At 40.9% G+C, this 18,021-nt stretch overlaps 1 pseudogene; it reads right to left on the minus strand.

Moving 5' to 3' along the window:
* Window positions 1-6,347: 6,347 nt before the first annotated feature.
* Window positions 6,348-7,276, minus strand: LOC109569410 (olfactory receptor 56A4-like; annotated as a pseudogene).
* Window positions 7,277-18,021: the final 10,745 nt, after the last annotated feature.

Genomic DNA, 18,021 nt, shown 5'->3' on the forward strand with positions numbered 1-18,021 from the left:
ATGTTTCTTAGTGATATATTGACATCTACTTGTGGTTTATATTGTCAAGAGTTAGAAGTAGTAGTTAGTATGTACTGCTATAGTCATATAAGGTGTGAAAATACAAATAATACTGCTTGTTATTTTTATAACTGTTTTCTACTGTGAGCCACTGAGCACCCTCATCTCAACCATGGTCCCTTTTTTGGTATCTAGACCTCCCCATGACCCCTCAAGTAGTAGGTTAATGCCTGAAGAGCAGGGTCTACCAGTGCCTACCTTTAGAGCAAGGCCTGAGTATCTTCTGTTTTGTTGGTGGAAGTGCTTTACTAGTTACTAAGTGTTTTTGAATACCACTCCTGTTTATAGTGTTAAATATGACTCTACCTTTATTATTCTCCACATAGGGACAATTGATCCTGTTTCCACTGATATAAGTTCAGTTCAGTTGCTCAGTCGTGTCCGACTCTGTGACCCCATGAACTGCAGCATGCCAGTCCTCACTGTCCATCACCAACTGCCAGAGTCTACCCAAACTCATGTCCAGTGAGTTGGTGATGCCATCCAACCATCTCATCCTCTGTCGTCCCCTTCTCCTTAGCTTATTACATACCAGGTTCTAATACACACAGGTCTCTTTTTATGTTCCGTCACTGGTGTATCTGATTTTACTTAAAAGCAATGACACAATATTTTTATTACTAATGCTTTGTAAGTCATACTATTATATAGCAAAGTGAGTTTCTATTAGAATTCTACCCAAAAAATTTGAGGGATTTTTAGGTTTTTATTCTCTACACATCTTTTCTAATCAGCATCACTTCTGCTACTTTCTATTGATTATGAGTGAATCACTAAAGCCAGCCCGATTCACAAGGAAGGACAGTAAACAACTTCACGGAGAAGTATAAAACAATTTGTGGTCATCTTTAAAACTTTCACAGGTAATGTTAATTTTTCTGCTTTGTGATTTTCTTTCTTTATTACTAAAATTGCTGCTTTGATTTACTTATGTTTCTCTGTCCTTTTATTTTTAATGTCAACTCTCCCAAATGCCAACAAATATCAGAATCTCCGAGCTTGTTTAGGAATCTACCTAATCACATGTAGCCTTAAGAGTTTATTCTTTTCCTCCCATATCACCATTAGGGTTCACAGGGTCTCATAGCATATAGTTAAAATATGGCCTATTGTGGTGACTTGACAAACAAGGGATGAAGTCACAGTGGCCACGTTGCTGTGGTGGGCATCCTGTTTTTCCCTAAGGTGATATCCTATTTTTCCCTGCTGGTGTCAGTTTTTCAAGACTACTTGACCACCCAACCCATGAGACCCCTTCAACTACGTGACCACAAGACCCCAGCAGCGGACCAAAGGTAAACTGAGGCCCCCTCCCTCTGGGGCATAATTTCCCATTGATAGGGTATAAGAAGGGTTGGCTGTAAAAAGAGAGCACTAGTTTACTCTAAAGCCAGTCACTTTCTTTCTTTCTTTCTATAATAAATCTTTCTCTGCTTGAGTGTCTGGCTTGCTCTCTTTTTCTCCATGCTTGCCTTACAATCACCGTAGTATATCTAGGAGCTTTCTTTTTTAGGATCAAATTTGTCTCTCTACAACACCTTTCAGTCTTACATTTTAAAAATACATGAGCAATTCTTCATTTCTATTCAGGTGCTTCCCTTCCATTCATTTATTTCCTTATGTAATTTTTTATTAGACCAAATTTACATTTTGGCCTCATTGTGCCTCTTTTGATCATTCCCTCTTCCTTCTTTCTGCATCTTCTGACCATTATATACTACAACTGGGAAGTTTTTTTTGGTTACAGACAGTTCATTAATTCAGCTGTCAGCTCTTCAACTCATCCACTGGATGCCTCATATCAACTATTTTGTTCCTGAATTTATATTTCCAATGTCTTCCGTTAAGTCTCTGAGGGCGTCAATGCTTTTACTTACCAAATAAATGCTTATTTTGTACTTACGTGCTAAATATAGCCAACTTGTTTGCAATAGTTATTTTCTCTAATTAGTCATTAATTCTGATGCTGACAATGTGTGTTGTTTAGTTTATTGCCTTTATTTCATAGTGCTTGTTATTTTCTTTTCTTTTTAAATCTTGTTCTCATATTTCCTTGAGATATGAATACTCTGTTTAGTAAAGTGCACCTAGGGGTAGAGGGAGTCAGGGATAAAAGAGCAAGTTCCAGGCTGTGAGTCCTCCAGATGAGCTTTGTGATTGTCAGAGAAATGCTTCCTTGCCTCCTGAGCATTAATATTTCTTGTTTTCTACAACTGAGGCAAACAGGCCTCTTAGTTAATCACCAACTATATCTGCCCCAGCACTGCTCTTTTCAGTGTCTGCTATTAAGTAAGATTATACAGACCTCTGTTGGAACTACATGCTCTGTGCTTACATATAGCACAGCCATGACAAACACTCCACAGCTTTCTTCCCTTTAAACAACTTCAGAATGGCACCACAATCTCATGTGAATGCATGGGCAAAGTGAAGATTGCCATAAAGTTTATCTCTTTCACCTGGTTTCCTCTAAGGCTGATCCTCTCCTGTTCCAAGGGGTAGGGATGAAGATGACTCTAAAATGTTCATAGGTTTTGCATTGTATTCTGTGATTCAAAAACTTATCTGATATCATTAGTATATTAAGGATCTGGGGTAAAAGGTAGGTTGCATTTTGTTAGATGTTTTTCTGTATGTACTGAGCTGATTATAGGGGCTTTTGTTTGTTAATATAGTGAAATACATTAATTGATGTTTGAATGTTAAATCAACTCTGTATTCCTGGAATTATCCAAACTGGATCTTATCTAATTCCATTTGCTCAGTTGTGTCTGCCTCTTTGCGACCCCATGAATTGCAGCACGCCAGGCCTCCCTGTCCATCACCAACTCCCAGAGTGCCCCCAAACCCATGTCCATTGAGTAGGTGATGCCATCCAACTGTTTCATCCTCTGTCTTCCCCTTCTACTCCTGCCTTCAATCTTTTCCAGCATCAAGGTTTTTTCAAAAGAGTCAGTTCTTCGCATGAGGTGGCCAAAGTATTGGAGTTTCAGCTTTAGCATCAGTCCTTCCAATGAACACCCAGGACTGATCTCCTTTAGGATGGACTGGTTGGATCTCCTTGCAGTCCAAGGGACTCTCAAGAGTCTTCTTCAACATCACAATTTAAAAGCATCAATTCTTCAGCACTCAGCTTTCTTCACAGTCCAACTCTCACATCCATACATGACCACTGGAAAAACCATAGCCTTGACTAGATTGACCTTTGATGACAAAGTAATGTCTCTGCTTTTTAATATGCTGTCTAGGTTAGTCATAACTTTCCTTCCAAGGAGTAAGTGTCTTTTAATTTCATGGCTGCAGTCACCATCTGCAGTGATTTTGGAGCACAGAAAAATAAAAGTCAGCCACTGTTTCCACTGTTTCCCCATCTACTTGCCATGAAATGATGGGACTGGATGCCATGATCTTAGTTTTCTGAATGTTGCTTTAAGCCAACTTTTTCACTCTCCTCTTTCACTTTCATCAAGAGGCTCTTTAGTTCTTCTTCACTTTCTGCCATAAGGGTGGTGTCATCTGCATATCTGAGGTTATTGATATTTCTCCTGGCAATTTTGATTCTAGCCTGTGCTACCTATGGCCCAGCGTTTCTCATGATGTACTCTGCATATAAGTTAAATAAGCAGGGTGACAATATACAGCCTTGACATACTCCTTTTCCTATTTGGAACCAGTCTGTTGTTCCATGTCCAGTTCTAACTGTTGCTTCCTGACCTGCATACAGATTTCTCAAGAGGCAGGTCAGGTGGTTTGGCATTTCCATCTCTTGAAGAATTTTTCACAGTTTATTGTGATCCACACAGTCAAAGGCTTTGGCATAGTCAATAAAGCAGAAATAGATGTTTTTTCTGGAACTCTCTCGCTTTTTCAATGATCCAGTGAATGTTGGCAACTTGATCTCTGGTTCCTCTGCCTTTTCTAAAACCAGCTTGAACATCTGGAAGTTCATGGTTCACGTATTGCTGAAGCCTGTCTTGGAGAATTTTAAGCATCACTTTACCAGCGTGTGAAATGAGTGCAATTGTGTGGTAGTTTGAGCATTCTTTGGTATTGCCTTTCTTTAGGATTGAAATGAAAACTGACCTTTTCCAGTCCTGTGGCCACTGTTGAGTTTTAGAAATTTGCTGGCATATTGAGTACAGCACTTTTATAGCATCATCTTTCAGGATTTGAAATAGCTCAACTGGAATTTCATCACCTCCACTAGCCTTGTTCATAGTGATGCTTCCTAAGGCTCGCTTGACTTCACATTCCAGGATGTCTGGCTCTAGGTGAGTGATCACACCATCGTGATTATCTGGGTCATGAAGATCTTTTTTGTACAGTTTTTCTGTGTATTCTTGCCACCTCTTCTTAATATCTTCTGCTTCTGTTAGGTCCCTACCATTTCTGTCCTTTACTGAGCCCATCTTTGCATGAAAGCTCAACATTCAGAAAACTAAGATCATGGCATCTGGTCCCATAACTTCATGGCAGATAGATGGGGAAACAGTGGAAACAGTGTCAGACTTTATTTTTTGGGGCTCCAAAATCACTGCAGATGGTGACTGCAGTCATGAAATTAAAAGATGCTTGCTCCTTGGAAGGAAAGTTATGACCAACCTAGATAGCATATTAAAAAGCAGAGATATTACATTGCCAACAAAGGTCCGTCTAGTCAAGGCTATGGTTTTTCCATTGGTCATGTGTGGATGTGAGAGTTGGACTGTGAAGATAGCTGAGCGCCGAAGAATTGATGCTTTTGAACTGTGGTGTTGGAGAAGACTCTTGAGAGTCCCTTGGACTGCAAGGAGATCCAACCAGTCCATCCTAAAGATCAGTCCTGGGTGTTCATTGGAAGGACTGATGCTGAAGCTGAAACTCCAATACTTTGGCCACCTCATGCGAAGAGTTGACTCACTGGATAAGACCCTGATGCTAGGAGGGATTGGGGGCAGGAGGAGAAGGGGACGACAGAGGATGAGATGGCTGGATGCCATCACTGACTCAATGGATGTGAGTCTGAGTGAACTCTGGGAGTTGGTGATGGACAGGGAGGCCTGGTGTGCTGTGATTCATGGGGTCGCAAAGAGTCTGACACGACTGCGTGACTGAACTGAACTGAATTTACATGAAATGTCCACTTGGTAGTTGGATGTATCTAAACTTTGAATATTGTTCCATTTTATTTTCTAAAATTTTGTTTAATGTTTTGGATCTATGTCTTGAAGGATATCTATTAATTTTTTATATAATGTGTTTGTCTGATTTTGGCACAAAAATAAATGTGTTCTCACAGTATATGTTGAATAGTATCTCCTCTCCTTCATTTTTTCTGGAAGTCTTTGTAGAATTGGTTTATTTCTTCTAAACACAAAATACATACTGCATGATTCCTTTCATATGAAATTCTACAATATGAGAAACTAATGCATACTTTAAAGCAACCAATGCTTGCTTAAGGCAAGGGGTAGAGTAAGGTATCAACTGCAAATGTGTATGAGGCAACATTTTTCAGTAATGAAAATAGACTTTTTCTTGATTTTTATGCTTGTTAAGATGATACACATTTTGTAAAACTCATTGTATGGAAAGTACCTTATTGCATATAAATAATGCTTTAATAAACTTGATAAAAATGCATGTTTTTATGAGTAAAGTTAATGTACTGGGAATTTAAAAAGGCACACAAATGAAGAAAGCCAATTTGCAAGTTAAACATTAAAATATTATTACACACATCACCGTTATTTTTTTTTAAAACTGGGCATTTAATACCCAAAACAGAAATAGATGATTAGAAGTCTTAGAATGAAAAATTTTCTTTGCATCCCATATACTAGTATTCTGTCATTCTCAGCTTTGTCACCCAGACTTGCGAAAACTTTGTCACAGAGATCCAGCAATTCAGTGCCAGGCATTTAAAGAATTTGTGTAAGTAACCTGAGTAAGGGGCTTCCCTGCTGGCTCAGATAATAAAGAATCTGTCTGCAGTGTGGGAGACCTGGGTTCAACCCCTGGGTCAGGAAGATTCCTTGGAGAAAGGCATGGCCACCCTACTCTAATATTCTTGCCTGGAGAATTCTATGGACAGAGAAGCCTGGCGGGCTGTAGTCCATGGGTTCACAAAAGAGTTGGACACTACTAAGCGACTAACATTTTCACTTCCAACTTGAGGTGAGGCTGCACATCAGAAAAGAGGCATGGCAGGGACTAGCTTTGGCTCAAGTGGAAGACACTGCTGTTTGATGAAATTATTGCCTGTTAGCAATTTCTGTTCCCAATTTAGGCCTTTCACATTTTACCTCTTATAACCTCCTGATCATTTTCTGGATTCCCTGCTTTATCTCCTTGGTTCTCACACCATAAACTATGGGGTTCAGAGCTGGGGGGATGAGGTGGTGCAGAATGTTGAGCAGGATGGGGACGTCTGGGGGAATCCTCTTCCTGGCCAGGTTAGTGATGACCAGGACCAGCAGGACTGTGCTGAAGAAGAGGATGAGGATGAAGTGGGAACCACAGGTGCTCAGGGCCTTGGCAGCAGCTCCCTCAGCTTTAATCCTTAGAACAGCTTTCAGGATAAAAGAGTAAGAATGAGGTCAGAGCCCAGTAGGGTCCAGCCTGCCACAAACTGGTAGAGCTGATTGAAGGTGATGTCATCACAGGAGAGTTTGGACACAGACAGATTAGTGCAGATGCAGTTCTTGATGATGTTCTCTGCACAATATCTGAGTCTGGCAGAAAGGATTGGAACTGGGAGTGAAGCAAGGGCATTCCGGGCCACTACAAAAATGGTGGCTCTGGCCACAAATTGGTTAGTGATGATAGATGGGTAGTGCAGAGGCTTGCAGATGGCCACATAGCGGTCATAGGCCATGACCATGAATGTGCAGGACTCCATGGTCAAGAAACTGTTCATGATGAACATCTGAAGAAAGCAGGGAAAAAACCCAATAGACCTGAGGTCAAACCAGAAGATGGCTAGAACCTTGGGGATGACGGTGAGACAGAGCACCATGTCCAGCAGGGAGAGGAGGCTGAGCAGGTAGTACATGGGCTCATGCAGAGAGGCCTCCAGCCAGATGGTGATGAGGAGGGTGGCGTTGGCCCCCAGAGCCAGGAGCAAAAGGAGACTGAGGGGCAGGGACAGCCAGTGCTGCCAGCTCTGGTAGTTAGGGAAGCAGATGAGGATGAATTCGGAGACTGGGGGAGCGGAGTAGTTGCTGTGTGATGCCATGCAGCATATCCTGATCACACTGGAAATCCAGAGTCCTTAAAATGTAGAACAGATTGTAGCACCATGGGAAGTGTATGTTATAATTGTAGTAAAACTTGGGTTTTCACTAGAGCTCTGAAACTGCCTCATTGATGATTTCAAGTCATCATCACTGTTAATCACTGCTGACATTTAACTAAAAACTTGCCATGCATGTGGTATCATGCCAAATACTTTATATTCATTATATCACTTCCTCTTTTAAAAACACGTAAAAGCAACTAATATTGTTATTTTCATAGATAATGAAGGGAACAAGGAAAGGGAGGCTGAGCACTTTGATCAAAATTGGAAAGCTAGAACATGAGCCACATTCCCTGGTGGCTCAGATGGTAAAGAATCTGCCTGTAATTCAGGAGACTTGGGGTCAATCCCTGAAGAAAAAAGAATGGCAACCCACTCCAGCATTCTTGCCTGGAGAACTCCATGAGCAGAGGAGCCTGGTGGGCTATAGTTCATGGTGTCACAGAGTCGGACATGACTGAGTGACTAACACACACACACACACACACATACACAAGCACACACACACACACACACACACACACACACGTGGCAAAGCCAAACTGAAAACCAGGGAATGTGATTCCAGAGCCTGTGCTTTCAGTCCCTGTACAAGATTTAGCCTCATTCAGCACAATTTCTTAATTCAGCTTTTCCTTCCCTCAGAGTTTACAAGGAAGAGAGCTCTGTTCAGCTGATTCTAAAGGAGCCGAGCCCTCTACTCCATACAATTGGACAGGGACTGACTTCAGGATTTTTTATTTTCAGTATTCAGGAAATATTGGATTAGAGGTGGAGCAGCCGTTTGCACCATCCCAGGACAACAATTTAGTCCAGCTCCAAAGGGGATTTCACTTCAAGGCATAATGTTTATCATTCTCTTATTGGATTAACTGCTATTGCTTCTCTTTGTGAAATTTCAAGAGTGCTTTATTAGATTTGGGTCATTTAGAAAAGACTGTGAATTTCCTATTCTCGTGATAGAGACAGTATCGCAAGGTACACCAGGAGGTTACCAAAGGTGAAATAGAAGTTTTCAATAGTGAGTGAGTAAGTTTTCAGCATATAAACTCAAATAGGGCTTGCTTACCTGGTAAGCAAAATTATCCATGAATCCTTGTGACCAGGATCCAGTTATTTCAGCATATGGAATCTGTGTTCTGAAAATTTACCTGCTGTGATTCTAGTTGGGATTTTTTTTCTTGGTGTTGGGTTCTGGCTTAACTCCCTCACTGCTACACAAAGAGCAGACTGACCCACACTAAGAACAATGACAGCAATGACTACAGCAACTGAAGACCGGGAAAGAGCCGGGGAGTTGTGGAGGGATGAGAGAAGCAGCCCAGGAGACATATAATCAGTAGATTTGGGGCTACTGATTCTGCTCATGTATCCCACCTGACCAGCCTCCTCCAGGAGAGTAAAGTGTGTATGAGAAGGTATCAGATGCTGGCTGCCAGGGAAGGAAATGAAGGGTTTTTCTTGATCCAAAGACTTTCACTTGGAATATCCTAGACTTTCCAAATACAGATTATGCAATAAACACACACAACTTTCTACTCAGTGTAGGACTTTAGGAAACCAAAGATTCAGGGGCTCAAGGGTCAAATCTGAGGTAGGGACAGCTATGTATTAGCTCAGTTCTGTATTTCCATTTGCGATTAGAGAAATTATTCTCAGTATGAATCAGAGAAATAAGGAGGATAGAAAACACACCAATCTCTTCTAAAAACCCTTCTCCTTCTCATTAATCAAGTTCTAGATCCTCAGAGTGACTCAAACTATTTGAAAAGTCAAGAAAATGATCAGTGCCTTTTCAGACCTGATCTTGTTTGGCATACAGATGTATAACGTGGATTAAGTAAAAATGATTATTTTCAGGGAGATTAACTAATAGAGAAAACTTGACTTATAAACATATATAACACACGTTATAATTGTGGTTATAGTAAAAATGATCTTTCAAGCAGTGTGAAAGAGACAAAAGTACAGGTGAATGAAGCAATGTTCTGTAGTTGAAAATTTGAGTTCCAACTCTGGCTCATACTCATTATATGACCCTGAAGGCTATTTAAACTCTTTGGTACCTAATTTTCTCATATGTGAAACAGGTAAATGATACTTAGCTTTGCTGTTGTTGTGGGGACAGAAAGGATTATTTCCCGAGATCCTATTAGCCCAGGGACATAAGAAGCTTAAAGCATCTGAAGAGGACACATAAAGTGGTTATATTCATCTGGGGAGAGGGGAGGGTTACTTTTGTAGGCAATGGCCTACAAGAGAAGAAAGGTCTGCCTAGGTGGATATTCAGTAATGATTAACGATGAGGTATTAGGGACCGGTAGATCCTAAGGTCTTTAGGGGGAGGAAGTAGGTGAGCAGAGTATCAGGAGACAAGGTTTAAATGTGTGTAGGAGCATATGCAGCCATTAACAGCCCACTTGGCAGTAGGCATTTTCAAGTACACCCTAAGGAATCAACAGAGAGTTTGCTGTTGCTACATCTGCTGTGCTACAGATGGGACAAAGGAGAATCACATACTAGCCTTTTAGAGGATCCTGAAGAGTCCAAAGGAAAAGTGATCAGCATCTGAACACAGGCAGGGGGCTGGAGAAGGAAGGGTATATTACTATTTGAGGGGTGAGAAGGACACCTAGATTTAGTGTAAGGAAGGATGAAGACACAGAGAAACGAGTCAAGAACATCATCAAAAGTCTTTTAACAGACACAGGGAAGAAATGTCCTTTTCAGACCTCATATAACACTGATATAGTATTGCAATATACTTTTAGTCCCATCTTAGAATCCTTTTAAATTCCTCAATAGCTGGGAACATTTTTTCTGTATATACATATATTCTCCTCAATGAAACTCAAGCCTCTTAATATGAGAAATGAGGGCTTGTTGGCCATGTGGGGCATTGCTTTGATCTTCAATACTCCAATTTCATTAATTACTCCACTAATTCCATTAGTTATGCTCACAGACTGATATTTACAAAGGAGTGGTCATAGTGGTTCCTTATTCCAAGTACTAAAGAACAAGACATGATCCCTGACCATGAAATGTTGAGAGTCTGGAAAGAACAGACTAGTCTTAAATAACCCAAATGATAACAGAAGGTCTGAACCTAGCTATGATTGCCTAGAAACAGAGTGATCACCTTGGCTCACAGATTGGTTTAGAAAAGAGAAGAAAGGCAGGTGCTGATCCAGCCAGGCACACCACCTTGGTCTTCTAGCCGTGATATGGATGGGGGCTTTGAGTCTACAGTTGTTTGGGGTCAACAACAACTTTGTATGGCCACAGGATCTAAGTGTGTTGGCAGAATTGACATCTATATCAGGCCCTATTGAAAGTTTTCATCTCCTTTTCATTCCAGGCTCCTGGACTCACCTTTCTTCATTGTCTCCTTCCTTACAATTTTCCTGGCCTCAACTTGGGACTTACCAGCTTCCGAAGTTTGCACTGCCTCTATTTCTGGTTGTTGGAAAAAGGACCCGAACTGGCCTCTTCAAAGGCTCTAGAGGCTGATTTTATGGGCTTTGGCTCCTCTGTGCCCCTTCCATCCCCATTACTTTCAATGGTTGGTGCACTTGTTAGACACCTGGACCCTGAGGCCCTATGGTCTATTTCCCAGGAGAGTATATTGTCAAAGACTTAATTCAGCACTGTGAACAGAGTGAGAGAGATCAAAGGCTCTTGGGGAGTCTGAATAAAGGAAAAACACCCCGAGAAAAGAACGGTAAGAAAACTGAGTGATGAGAATCTTCTTGGGAAAAATTTCTATGGTTGCACCAGTAGGGAAGGAACTGAATAAATTACCCTCAGAGGAAGATGACAAAGTGACATCCCTAGTAATCAAAGGAGCAGGGGCCTCCAAACAGCTTGGACTGTGGGCAACTGTGGGGGCCAGGAAGTCAGAAATGTTCTTTACAGGAAGGAAGGACTCATTTCCTCTTATAATGGTGTGAAATAACCTTCAGTGTGCAACACGAGAAAGTGACACTAAGTAGCAAATGTCTGCCCTCTAAAATTTTGTTAGCTTTATGCATGTAATTATTCTCTCTCATTCTGGATTTAGCTGGACAGATAATTAAGCTGGTTACCTGTAATTTATCTACCTGAGTTCAAAACACATACTAGATTATCCAAAGTAATTGACTGATCTTGAAAGTATGTTTTAATGGTGACCCACTTTGGAGGAAGAGAGTATGAAAAAACCAAGATAGTCTTGGGGTCACAGTCAAGAGCAGAATAATTTACCTGAGATTCTTATGAAACAAAGGAGGAGAGAATAAAGGAGAAAATGGGTGAAATAGAGAGGAAAAGAGCTATGGAAAACAACAAAAGAAGAGAAGAAAAAGACAGGGAGGGGAAGGAAGACAGTTTATAAGAAAGAAAAAAGCACAAAGATAGTGAATTAATGTTTTTATATGCATATATAATTGAATGAAAAAAGTCAGTAAAATAATTACTCTTTTCAGTGTTTTAGACAATGAAACAGAAATGTGGGGAGTTTAAATTAATTGCTTATTTTGTGTAGCTGGCAATAGCCTAGCCTATCCAGAATATTAAACCTGGCTTCCATACTTAAAATCCAGGGTTTTTTTACACTTAAAGTGAATGTCAGGAAGTTCTTTCTCAAGAGTATGTGGCATACTGACCAATCTGTCACTCAGTAGAGTGTAGGAAGAATCAGCCATGGTGATCATTAAAACGTGTATTATTTGGTGAACTAAGCAGTCCTTTTCTCTAAGAAAAGAAAATTGGTGCAAAAGGAATATGAAGTGATGACACTAAACAAGGCAGTATTATCCCACAACAGGAAAAAAAAACCTCAGAAATATCTTCTCACTGATATTAGTTGCCTGGATAAATGTACAGAACTCCTCAGACATCTCTTAAGTCAGCAGAGTACCTAAAGTCAGACAGCCTGCTCTCACCTCAGCTGTGAGGAAACAAGATACTGAGACCCATAAATACCACCACCTCCTCCCCTTTTGGCTCAATCTACAGATAAATCAATATTTACTTTTACAGGAGTTAGCTTAGGTCTTGGGAAACTCTCAGCTTAATTCTCAAATAGGACACAGTTCTTAATTCTATTATAAACATCCAAGCAAATGCAAATTCAGTTATTTTGTTGAGGAAATCCATCAAGTTTTGTCTTCCTTAGATATTAACTCCTCTAGTGCCCTTTCCCAATTATATCCAACAGCAGTGTCTTCTGACAGACAACAAACTGTGGAAACCCAAAGAGAATCCTCATTTGCTTGAATTAAATGTTGAACTCCTGATGTCACCCTGGCAAAATGGCAAAGCAGCTCTCCGGAGAATATTTAGATGGTCCTGGGCTGGGGGCTGGGTCTGGGGAGGAATTCAAATCCCTGTACCCGGTCTGTTGAACTTCTGTCTCTGACATGCAGTTTGCCCATACTCCACCCAGTGCCTTCTCTTCCTTCCTACCACAGGTGAGGGGGATGATGGGAAACATGGAAGGGATCTAAATGTGTCCCTCTGCTTCTCTCTCTTCTGTCTAAACAAACATGGGGAATTATTTAATGAAGCATCTGGAAAAAGTAAACAAGAAGTAGATCAGGCTGTAGGACAGACAGTGTCTCAGTGAGACCAGAAGAGCCATAAACATATTTGGAGGTTCCTACCACTTCTCACCATTTTCATGCCATGGTTGGATTTTAGCTTGGCAATCGGTGTATATAAATGACAGAGACAAGGCTAACTTTCCCAAGCAGAGTTCGTTTTCCTCCTAAATACAAGTCAATTTACACATTCCAGGCATACTTGCAGTTGCACGTGTGCTCAGTGCATCTGACTCTTTGCAACCCTACGGACTATAGCCCACCAAGCTCCTCTGTTCATGGGATAGTCCAGGCAAGAATACTGGTGTGGATTGACATGCCCTCCTCCAGGGGATCTCCCTGACCCAGGGATCGAACCCTTGGGTCCTGTCCCCTGCATTATAGGCAGATTCTTTACCCACTGAGCAAACTGGGAAGCTCATACTTGCAGTTGTGTGGGGCTTTATGACTAAGTCTGGACAAGGGAATGGCATGCATCTCTTCCAGGAATGGCTTTTACAACCTCCTCGATGTCCTCTGCATTCGTCTCTTCCTTGTCCTCTGGCTCATTGCAGATAATTCACTGGAAGACACAAATCCATAGAAAATAGTGGAACCACACAGTGAACAAGGCTAGGACCCTGAATGATTGGAAGGAAGAGAGCTTTCACCTTTCACATACACTGAGTTTGATGTCATTAAAAAGTATAAAATTGCATTGTGCTAATTCACTGGTAAATTGGAATTGTTTGTTTTGACAGCTGTCAAGTTATGTTGCAGTGGTAAAGAATCTGCTGGTCAGTACAGGAGGTGCAAAAGACGTGGATTTGATCCCTGGGTTGGGAAGATATCCTGGAGAAGGAACTGGCAACCCACTCCAGTATTCTTGCCTGGAAAATCCCATAGACAGAGAAGCCTGTTGGGCTACAGTCTATGGGATCCAAAGAACATGCCTGAGTGACATGCCTGACTGAACACACACACACACACACACACACACACACACACACACACACACACACAAGTTGGTAATTCTAGGGGAAAGGTTTAAAGAATTCAAAATAATAGTGTGTGTTTGCAGTTGTTGATTTAATTTGATAAGTTGTTATGAGTAATAAATGAGCTTAACAGAAAGTTACCTGGTTTCCAAGAAGAAATTAATCACAATAGATAAAGTTTGTAAATATAAAGTCTTGAAGAATGTTCCTAGTACTTGGGAAGTCAAAGGTTAAGAGAAAGATTTAGAATGTCTTTGAGTAGCAAAGACTCATAGAAAATGACCCTGAGAAAAGACTAGATTATGTGAATCATTGTCCTCTCATCTGATAGCCTTAGATAGACAACCTTATGTAGAAAAGCAGTTGCTTGGGGAAAGCAAAAATACATAAAAAAGGAAAGAAAGTTTACCTAAGATAAATCTTGTTAAAAATTTAAGGGGATTCATTGCTAAAGGAACATGATCTAGGCTTTTAAAAAGTTTTTGATTGAAAATTAAAACAATCATTGATTTTAATATTTGACAGACACAAACAGCCTCCAAATGCAATATCTGCGAAATAAGTCACACATTCCAGTGCCTGCTTCATATAAGGGAGTGGGGAAACATTAAAGAAGACACAACCCCACAGATGCAGAAAAAGGACATGGAAAGCAACGGCCAGGAGAGTTTCTCCCAGAATCATATAAAGTGGGAGGTCAAGAGAACTTACCCAACTGTTAGGAGATAAAAGCATTGCAGTGCCTGCCCCCAAAGTATTTCAGAATTACCACTGACAAGTTCCTGCTAAATGTATTACATGCTTCAGTTCAACTGGGAATCTTTCGTTTATGCTCCATTATTAGATGTATGGTAGGAGGAGGGAGATGACTCATCCAAGAGGAACTACATCAGGACTTGATGGAGATGACCACACACCCCTGGAGACCTTGGACTTTCTGAGGATACAGTGCCTAGGTGAGGGTTCTGGTAGTCTCATTTGGGAAGAGGTTATATATGCTTTACACGTGAGGGTCTCTCATATCATTTTTCTTGTTATTCGGTCAGTAACTAACTCTTTGCGACTAACTAAGATCTAACTCTTTGCGACCCAATGGATTGCCGCACACTAGGCTTTCTTGTCCTCCACCATCTCCCAGAGTCCACTCAAATCCCTGTCCATTGAATCAGTAATGCCATCCAACCATCTCATGCTCTGCTTCCCCCTTCTCCTCTCACCCTCAAGTTTTCCCAGCCTCACACTCTTTTCCAATGGGTCTGCTCTTCGAAACAGGTGCCCCAAATATTGAAACTTCAGCATCAGTACTTCCAATGAATATTCAGGGTTGATTTCCTTTAGGATTGACTAGTTTGACCTTATTTCTCTTAAGAAATAAATATTTAATCACCAGGCCTCTCCAGCTAGATTTATGTAAAGATCCTGGCCAAGGGAATGCAGAAAAAATGGTGTAAATCTCTCTTAAATTGAATCCCTAAAATATCTTACAAAATCCTGCTCACTCTCCCCCTTTATTTGCCTGACATATTCAGAAGCACCAGTGGCAGTCTGTAATGGATTAGAACATGGAGTCAACTAATCAAAGAAGCATGGGTCTCTAAATGCTGACATGAAACAAAGCCCTCACGTATTGGAATGGTATGTGGATGAGAATAAACTTTAATTGTTAAGTGTGTAAAGTTACTGTGATATCTTTGATGGAGAAATCAACTTTACTTACACTGAGCAATTCATTATATGTTGGGTTATACAGTGGTCTGCCTTTGCTATTTATAATATGGACCATGAAAAAGTCCAGAAAACTGCAAAACTATCCAGTTGAAGTCTAACAATGCAACTCACTCTTCAAAAATGTAATAGGAAAAGCAGATTTATGTAGCAGATATGCCTAACCTACTCTTGACTCTGGCCACTATTAATTAAATGATCATTAGGAATTTATCATTTTGGTTAATTGCCTAATTGCCAAGGTTAAAAATGATGATAAGTCATGGGCTGTTTTGAACATAATCTTTCTTAAAGTAGCTTGTTTCTTGGTAACTGTCTGTTCAGTTCAGCTCAGTTCAGTCGCTCAGTCGAGTCCGACTCCTTGCGACCCCATGAATCCCAGCACACCAGGCCTCCCTGTCCATCACCTACTCCCAGAGTTCACTCAGATTCATGTCCATCGAGTCAGTTATTCCATCCAGCCATCTCATCCTCTGTCAACCCCTTCTCCTCCTGCCCCCAATCCCTCCCAGCATCAGAGTATTTTCCAAAGAGTCAACTCTTCGCATAAGGTGGCCAAAGTACTGGAGTCTGAGCTTTAGCATCATTCCTTCCAAAGAAATCCCAGGGCTAATCTCCTTCAGAATGGACTGGTTGGATCTCCTTGCAGTCCAAGGGATTCTCAAGAGTCTTCTCCAACACCACAGTTAAAAAACATCAATTCTTCAGTGCTCAGCTTTCTTCACAGTCCAACTCTCATATCCATACGTGACCACTGGAAAAACCAGAGCCTTGACTAGACGGACCTTTGTTGGCAAAGTAATGTCTCTACTTTTCAATATGCTATCTAGGTTGGCCATAACTTTTCTTCCAAGGAGTAAGTGTCTTTTAATTTCATGGCTGCAGTCACCATCTGCAGTGATTTTGGAGCCCAGAAAAATAAAGTCTGACACTGTTTCCACTGTTTCCCCATCTATTTCTCATGAAGTGATGGGACTGGATGCCATGATCTTCGTCTTCTGAATGTTGAGTTTTAAGCCAACTTTTTCACTCTCCACTTTCACTTTCATCAAGAGGCTTTTGAGTTCCTCTTCACTTTCTGCCATAAGGGTGGTGTCATCTGCATGTCTGAGGTTCTTGATATTTCTCCCAGCAATCTTGATTCCATCTTGTGCTTCTTCCAGCCCAGCGTTTCTCATGATGTACTCTGCATCTAAGTTAAATAAGCAGGGTGACAATATACAGTCTTGACATACTCCTTTTCCTATTTGGAACCAGTCTGTTGTTCCATGTCCATTTCTAACTGTTGCTTCCTGACCTGCATACAAATTTCTCAAGAGGCAGGTCAGGTGGTCTGGTATTCCCATCTCTTTCAGAATTTTCCATAGTTTATTGTGATCCACATAGTCAAAGGCTTTGGCATAGTCAATCAAGCAGAAATAGATGTTTTTCTGGAACTCTCTTGCTTTTTCCATGATCCAGAGAATGTTGGCAATTTGATCTCTGGTTCCTCTGCCTTTTCTAAAACCAGCTTGAACCATCTGGAAGTTCACAGTTCACGTATTGCTGAAGCCTGGCTTGTAGAATTTTGAGCATTACTTTATTAGCATGTGAGATGAGTGCAATTGTGCGGTAGTTTGAGCATTCTTTGGCATTGCGTTTCTTTGGGATTGGAATGAAAACCGACCTTTTCCAGTTCTGTGGCCACTGCTGAGTTTTCCAAATTTGCTGGCATATTGAGTGCAGCATTTTCACAGCATCATCTTTCAGGATTTGAAATAGCTCAACTGGAATGCCATCACCTTCACTAGCTTTGTTCATAGTGATGCTTTCTAAGGCCCACTTGACTTCACATTCCAGGATGTCTGGCTCTAGGTGAGTGATCATACCATCGTGATTATCTTGGTCGTGAAGATCTTTATTGTACAGTTCTTCTGTGTATTTCTGCCACCTCTTCTTAATATCTTCTGCTTCTGTTAGGTCCATATCATTTCTGTCCTTTATCGAGCCCATCTTTGCATAAAATGTTCCCTTGGTATCTCTAATTTTCTTGAAGAGATCTCTAGTCTTTCCCATTCTGTTGTTTTCCTCTATTTCTTTGCATTGATCACTGAGGAAGGCTTTCTTATCTCTTCTTGCTATTCTTTGGAACTCTGCATTCAGATGTTTATATCTTTCCTTTTCTCCTTTGCTTTTCACTTCTCTTCTTTTCACAGCTATTTGTAAGGCCTCCCCAGACAGCCATTTTGCTTTTTTGCATGTCTTTTCCATGGGGATGGTCTTGATCCCTGTCTCCTGTACAATGTCACGAACCTCCATCCATAGTTCATCAGGCGCTCTATCTATCAGATCTAGTCCCTTAAATCCATTTCTCACTTCCACTGTATAATCATAAGGGATTTGATTTAGGTCATACCTG

Source organism: Bos indicus, chromosome 15 (genome assembly GCF_029378745.1).
Source record: "Bos indicus isolate NIAB-ARS_2022 breed Sahiwal x Tharparkar chromosome 15, NIAB-ARS_B.indTharparkar_mat_pri_1.0, whole genome shotgun sequence".
NCBI classification, from domain to species: domain Eukaryota; kingdom Metazoa; phylum Chordata; class Mammalia; order Artiodactyla; family Bovidae; genus Bos; species Bos indicus.